The sequence below is a fragment of the Callospermophilus lateralis genome, chromosome 17, assembly GCF_048772815.1.
Source record: "Callospermophilus lateralis isolate mCalLat2 chromosome 17, mCalLat2.hap1, whole genome shotgun sequence".
NCBI classification, from domain to species: domain Eukaryota; kingdom Metazoa; phylum Chordata; class Mammalia; order Rodentia; family Sciuridae; genus Callospermophilus; species Callospermophilus lateralis.
This window is the reverse complement of record NC_135321.1, coordinates 527,552-534,223: the sequence shown is the minus strand read 5'-3', so window position 1 is coordinate 534,223 and position 6,672 is coordinate 527,552.

The window sequence follows — 6,672 nt, the reverse complement described above, 5'->3', positions numbered from 1 at the left end:
GCAAGCATCCCTATGTTGGTCCAGTCTGTCAACTTTGACGGTCAGTGTCTGAGTGGATGGGTCATGTGACACCTCTATCGTCACTCCTCAGTCTGAAGTGTTGGTCCAGGAAGCACCAGTGCCTCTTCTAAAGGGTCTCGTTCCTTGATGAGCATGGCAGGCCACAACCACATCAGCAGTTTCCCACTGATAACAAACCAGTTGGTATTTGGCAATAGCTGCTCCCATGAAGAGAAGGTTCCAAATGGCTGCCAAAGTGCTCACAACTGGATGCAGGGCCGGATTCTATCTAAACACCTCTCCCAGGGACCCTGGAGCCCGGGAAACACTGACAACATTCAGGGAGGGGAGATCAGTGCTCTCATGATGCTGCCTTGCAGGTGAACAGAGCTCTGTAAGCAGAGGACCTGGGGAGCTGCAGACACAGCGGGCCGGGGGCCTGCCCTCTGTGTTCCACAAGTTCACAAACTCCCACGAAGAGCATGTCTACAGGCAAAAGTGTTTGGGAGCTGCGCTCCCTCCTGAGACAGAAGCCACACAGAAGGCAAAGGTGTGGCCCAGACGCAGACTGACACCTAACAAAGCCAAGGGCACAGCCAGTGCTGGCAGACCCCCCCTTCCACCTCTCTGGAACCCTGACACCAAAGTCTGACAGCAGGGCCAGCCCCTGCTGGCTGTCCTCCTGTACCTGCTGCCCAACTCCAATTCCAGAGGCATCCGATGCACAAGTCCAGAATGAAAGCAGCAAACAGAGTGAATGAGGAAAACAAGGGGCTGGAGAAATACAGAGAGGGAAGGCGCGCTCGGGCTCACGCGGCCAGCACAGAAACAGGGATAGTCGGCCTGGACAGAGAGAGGGTGTGGTTTCAGGGGTCCTTGGGCTGGACGGACGACCTTCCCAGACATTGTCCTGGACCTTGCGCTCCAAGACTCAGCGGCATCAGGCTTCAATGTTCCTGAAACATCCCGATAGCTGTGTGCTTCCTAAGCACCTGACATGGTGACGGTAACTGGGTCATTGACCACAGACCAGTCAGGCCCTGGAGTCAACTCATTTAGTGATCAGTCCAGCAGCAGGGTGACCTGCCATTGTCCCCAGCCTGCAGACAAGGACCCTGAAACAGGGAGTGAAGCACTTGCTCAAGGTCAAGTCTCTGCCATCCCTGCCAACAAGCTCACCCGAAAAGAAAGTGGTGGACTCTCGACCCGGGCTGAGGAAGCCAAGTACTGGAGCAGCGAAGGCAGGTGCTGTCCCCGCCTGCGTGTCTCCCACTGCAGACCTACCAGTTCACATTGGAGGGACTTTATTTCAATTTCAGAAATACACTTAATACTGACAGCCTCCCAAACATGATGGGAAATGTCGAGTGGGCAGAAGAGCACAGATGGGAGGCAGGGCCAAGCCTGGCTCCACCGCAGGCCACAAACGTTGGTTCTTAGACCAGAGACAGCCTGGTGGTGCCCCAGCAGGAGCCATGCACCCTGTGCCATGTGCCCCCCGGTGGTGCTGGATGGCCAGCAGAGGAGGGGTGAGAGGAGCAGAGCATTAAGATTCTGGAATGACTGACAGGCTCCCTAAAGCGGTTAGTAAAAACTGACAAAATGAAATTAACAGGAACTAATTGTAACATACTCTATGTAGATTTAAAAAAATTAGATGCAGATGGGCACAATGCCTTTATCTTATTTATTTATTTTTATGTGATGCCGAGGATCGAACTCAGTGCCTCATACATGCTGGGCAAACCCTCTACCACTGAGCCACAACCACAGCCCTGCATGTAGATATTAAAGAAACAGATAACAAAATTTGTGGGTTAGAGAAAAAAATCCTAAGAGCTGCACAAATAGAGACAGATCTGGAGATCTGTCTACCCAAGCCAGGTCATTCACAAACGTACCTCAAGGCCAGGAAAGGACAGCAAACCCTCTAGCTGGATGAATAACAGTTGCGGGGTGGGTTGGACTGTGACAGGCCACTCCACAGGTCCACGGCCACTGGAGGCTTGGCACAGGTGAGGGTCTGAATGGGCAGCCATGTTAGCCAGGTTGGGATGGTCTTCCCAGGAAGATCAGGACAGGCCCAGGGAGCCTGTGGCCTCAGTGCATGGGGACCACGCTCTCTCTCACCAAGGGTGCAGGCATGGACCTCCCCAGGGCTCCTTTGTTCTCTGCTTACTTTCATGTCACAATGACCACAGGGGCCAGGAACACAGCCCTGTGAGGCACATCTGCTGACCCAACAGCGCAGCTGCTGCCCAGAAATGGTCACATCCCCTGGGAGACAGTGGTGTCTCAGGGACAGTGGCCCTGGCCTCCCGACAGAATAATTCCAGAGGGAATAAGGCTCCCTTCCCAGGCCTGGTGCTGGGCAGAAAGTCTCCATTTCTGGATGCAAGAGTGACACACTGCACTGGAGCCTTCTCTGTGCCCAGGATCCCTCCACAGGTCGCCTGGGGCTTGACAGCAGGCACATCCTGCAAAGTCAGACCTTCATAGTCACATGTCCTCCCCAGGGCCTCAGGCTCTGTCCACTGCTCTGATGTGCTCTGCTCTGTCCACTGCTAGTGTCTCTGGAAAGGCCCCTGGGTGAAATGCAAGTGTGAGCACCTGGGTGTGTATGTGAGTGCCTGAGTGCATGAATGTGCCTGGGTGTATGTCCATGTGAGCACATGAGCATGAGTGTGCATGTGCATGTGTTGGGTTATGAGAGTGTGCATGTGTGCATGTGCACGTGGCTGTGTGCCCGGGTTTATGCGTATGGAAGTGTGAAAGCCTGAGTGTGTGTATACCTGTGTGTGATGTTGCAGTTATGAGTGTGTGAGCGTGAGCACCGAGTGTGAGCCTGTATGTGTGGGTGTGAGAGCTGGCATGAATGTGTATGTGTCCAAGTGATTATGCGTGTGTAAGTCTCATGAGTGCGATGCTGTGAGCACATTAGCTTGGTCTGCGCACGTGTATATGCACCTGTCCGTGTCCCAGGTTGGTCCTCCAAGTGGGGGCCTACCAGCCCTGTCTCATGCTGCCAGAGCTGCCCGGCTCCACGCTGCTCAAGGCGGCTCTGATCGCCGCAGGGTCTCCCCAGGACCCCGCTGGGCGCGAGAGGGCGCCGTGCCACCGCGGGCAGGACCCACCAACCGATGAGCAGGGCGGTGCCAGACTCTGGGCAGCCCCCAGCGGACGCCGCGCTCCGCCCCGAGGAACCGCGGGCAGGCGCGCGCAGCCGGCAGCCAGCCCCGAGGTAAAGTTGCGCGCTCCGTGGAGCCGCGGTCTGCCCCGCAGTTCCGGGGTCCAGGGTGGGGATGGGGGCGCTGGCGCCTTTCCGCCGGCTGCCACTGCCCGCTGTGCACACTTTGGCCTTTAGTGGAGGGACTCGGAGGGGGCGCGGAAGCTGCTGGGACGGACGCTTGAGGGGGCGAGGCGGACTGTTCGGGCTCGATCCCCAGGGCGCGCGGCCCGGCCGCCTTGTGCGCTTTCAAGGAGGCCCAGGTGGCCGCTGGAGCCTGGATACTGCAGCCGCCCCGTCCGCCAGCATCCGTCCTGCCAAAACCTGGGTGAGAGGAAGAGGGCCCGCGACTGGGACAGGGGTCCGCAGGGTGAGGCCAGGGCTCTTTCATGCTCTGTCCGGCTTGGAAGGTGGGTGCACCCGGCTTCCGCGAAGGTGGGGGACATGGGCGAATGTGTGGCGCTCGTGCGCCCTCCTGGCCGGAGAAGCGGTGAGATGACGGACCCCGCGGCCGGCTTACCAGCACAGGCGCGCGCACGCGCCCCCCCCCCCCCCCTTGTACGACCCGCCGCGCGCGGGTCTGAGTCTGGCGGGGGTCCCCGCTCTCGCTGCGGTGATTTCTGCGAACTCCCAGCCTGAGAGTGCGCCGCACCTTCCAGGCTGAGATGGGGCTCTGCGGCTGGGGCGCGGGCAGCGCCGGTGGCTCGTACAGTGGCCCCAGGGGGCAAGGATTGTTGGGCGTTGAGGGGGTCCGACCTCGGCGGGCAGGTGCGGGGTGTGAACTGGCCTCCTCTTCGCCTCCGCACCACCACCCGCCCCGCGCCGGTCCGGGAGTTCCCAGGTCCGGGGAGGCAGGCGTCCTCGCACCTGCAGTGTGTGTGCTTCGACTGTTGCGGAGTGGCCCGGGCTGCAGCCATTCCCACCCTCGGAACTTGGCTTTCTCTGGCTCTTCTGGGCCCCCTCCCGCCCCGCAGACTTCCAGGAAGTCCTTCTCCCCCACTCTTGGTCCTCCGCACTTGCCCTCGGCAGGTTGTAAATAATGGATCTTGACCTAGTTGGGAAATCTCAGAGCAGTTCTGAGTGGCTCACTCAGCCCAGCCCTTGGGTCAAGATGGCAAACCCGGGTCAGATGTAGGTGGGGGCGCTGGAATCTGCTGAGAGATCTGGAGGAGCCCACCGTCCCTAGGTGGCGAAGGCAGAGAGGGCTCATCCCAGCCCCCACCTCTCCCTCGGGCTGCTGGGCTGAGCTCTGGCTGGGGTTGACCTCGCATCCTTCCAACCCTCCTGGGGTGGCTTTGCTCTGTTCCCTTGAACTAAGAACAGGCAGCAAGTTAGTGGTCAAAATACACTTGCTGTAGGTCCTGGTTAGGTGCTAGCCACAAAGATGTGGGCTGTGGTGTATGGCCCAGAGGTGCCTTGTTGGTGTCTTACTAGGGAGGGGAACAACTTTCAGGTCTTTTTAAGGCCAGTGCCAATATAAACATTCCACTTTGCAAACTTCTGATACCTTGAGAAACGCATCATTTGTGTGTGCAATACAGGAAGGAAAGGAGGAAGCCTGCTCCTGGCTGACAGAGGGCCTGTGTGGCTTTCCCTTTTCAGTGCCTAGGAGGCTCCTGCACAGAACGGATGCTCAGAAAATTGTGCTGGTTGATTAATTGTTTGAATCATAATTAAGAGTTTATGCCCAGGGTATGGCTGGGAGCGCATTATCATAATTACAGGTGTATATGCATAATCAATAGGTCTTTTAGAGCATAGGTTGGTGGGAAATGATAAAATGTGGGGGTTGCCATGGTAAATGCCATCAGGGGCCCCTCAGCAGATCTGGTACAGTCAGTCTCCTGGTCCAGAGCTTGTCTTCCAGAGAAGTGTGTCTGCCAGGCGCCAGGAGGGCAGGATGAGCCAGGGGGCTATTTGGAGTAGGAGGTGCTGCTGACTCGCCTGTGTGGATGTGTGGGGGCAGGTTGTGGGGAGCAGATGGGCAGCTTGGGGATGTGTCGATGCAGAAGAGGGGCAGACCTGAACAAGGAGGCCAGGCCCAGGGCTCCAAATGGCCACCTGGGTCTGAATATCTGAGCGTGTGATTTCTTGAGAAGCAGAGACATCTAGGTTCTGGTCCGGCTAGGAGTATTCTTTGGTAATGGGGGGGCTCCCATTTGCTGGAGGTCAAGTGTCTGTCCTCAGGGGTCCTGACAATCCTCTGTGAGGAGGGCTCAGAGTGGCACCTACAGTGCAAGGGCCGGACTCTGCCCCTGGGCCTGGACCCCAAAAGAGAGCCTGTGCCTCACCTTGGGATTACTCAGCGTTCCTTCTGGCTCCAAGGAACTGCAGTTGCTCTCACAGTCCAGTGATCTCCATGGAAGAATCCCAGTAGTTCCCTTTCATAGTGGAGCTAAGGTAGACCAGGCAGGTGAGCTGGCCCTTTACCTCCTGGGGTCTCACCTGTGGGCACCTGTGGTCCAAGCAGGTGTGTCTGTAGCATTCCCAGGATACCACTTGAGAAGCAGCGTAAACTGTGTGCATTCTGACCCTGTGTCGGATGAGAAAGATGTCTTGGCACTCTTAGTCTGAAAGGAGAAACTTTTATCAGAACCAAGTACATTTTCTAAAAAGAAAGCATCCAGTATTCACATTTGATGGTGAGTTTAGAAAAAGACTAATGGAAATGTAAGACAGTAACAGAAGGCCTCATGTTGCTTGTGTTCCACAGAAGATGGCATATCTGCTGTGCAAGCAGAGGTCTGCCCAAGACCCCGGGCACAGCACAGTAGGCTCTCCCCTCCTCCTATTGGAATCCAGCTCTTAATTTAGTTCCCCTCTTACCCCTGTGAGCTGCACCTGCTGGGCATGGCTGCTCCCGTGAGGAGGGGCCTGGATGCAGCTGTGACCAGGAGCCTGGGCCACACTTTCCAGAACTTAATGACCTTCCTGGTTATTTTTGACCTTCTTAGATATTTAAATGGTGGAGTTTAAATGTGAGATTAGTCTTGGGTGGTGCTGGGCATGTGAAAGTAAAGGCTAGAATCCAGGGGCCACACAGAGCCTCATAAACTGATCTGATCTGAAGATGGCAGAGTTTCTAACTAAATTCCAGTCTGGCAGACAAATTTGCTTTTGTAAAGGATCAGTATGGTGACTAGTACTCTGACCTAGGTGTGCCTGACCTCGGCTCCAGGCACCTTGTGGGCATGGGTGTGGGTGCCCAGGCTGGCCCTATCTCCAGCTTGTGGGCATCGAGGGGCCCTGAGCCAATAGAGGTTGCCAGGTGTGGCAGACCCATGAGCGGCACTGAGACAGGCTTCCCTTGTGGTCCCCGCTGAGTGGGAGCTGAGCCAGTGAGCCAGGGTCCTGCCCTGGGCTCCACCTGTGAGGCTGAAGACAGGACCTGCAGTCCGCTCTGAACACAGAGCCCCACTGATTCCCCTAGTGGAAAGTTACACAGT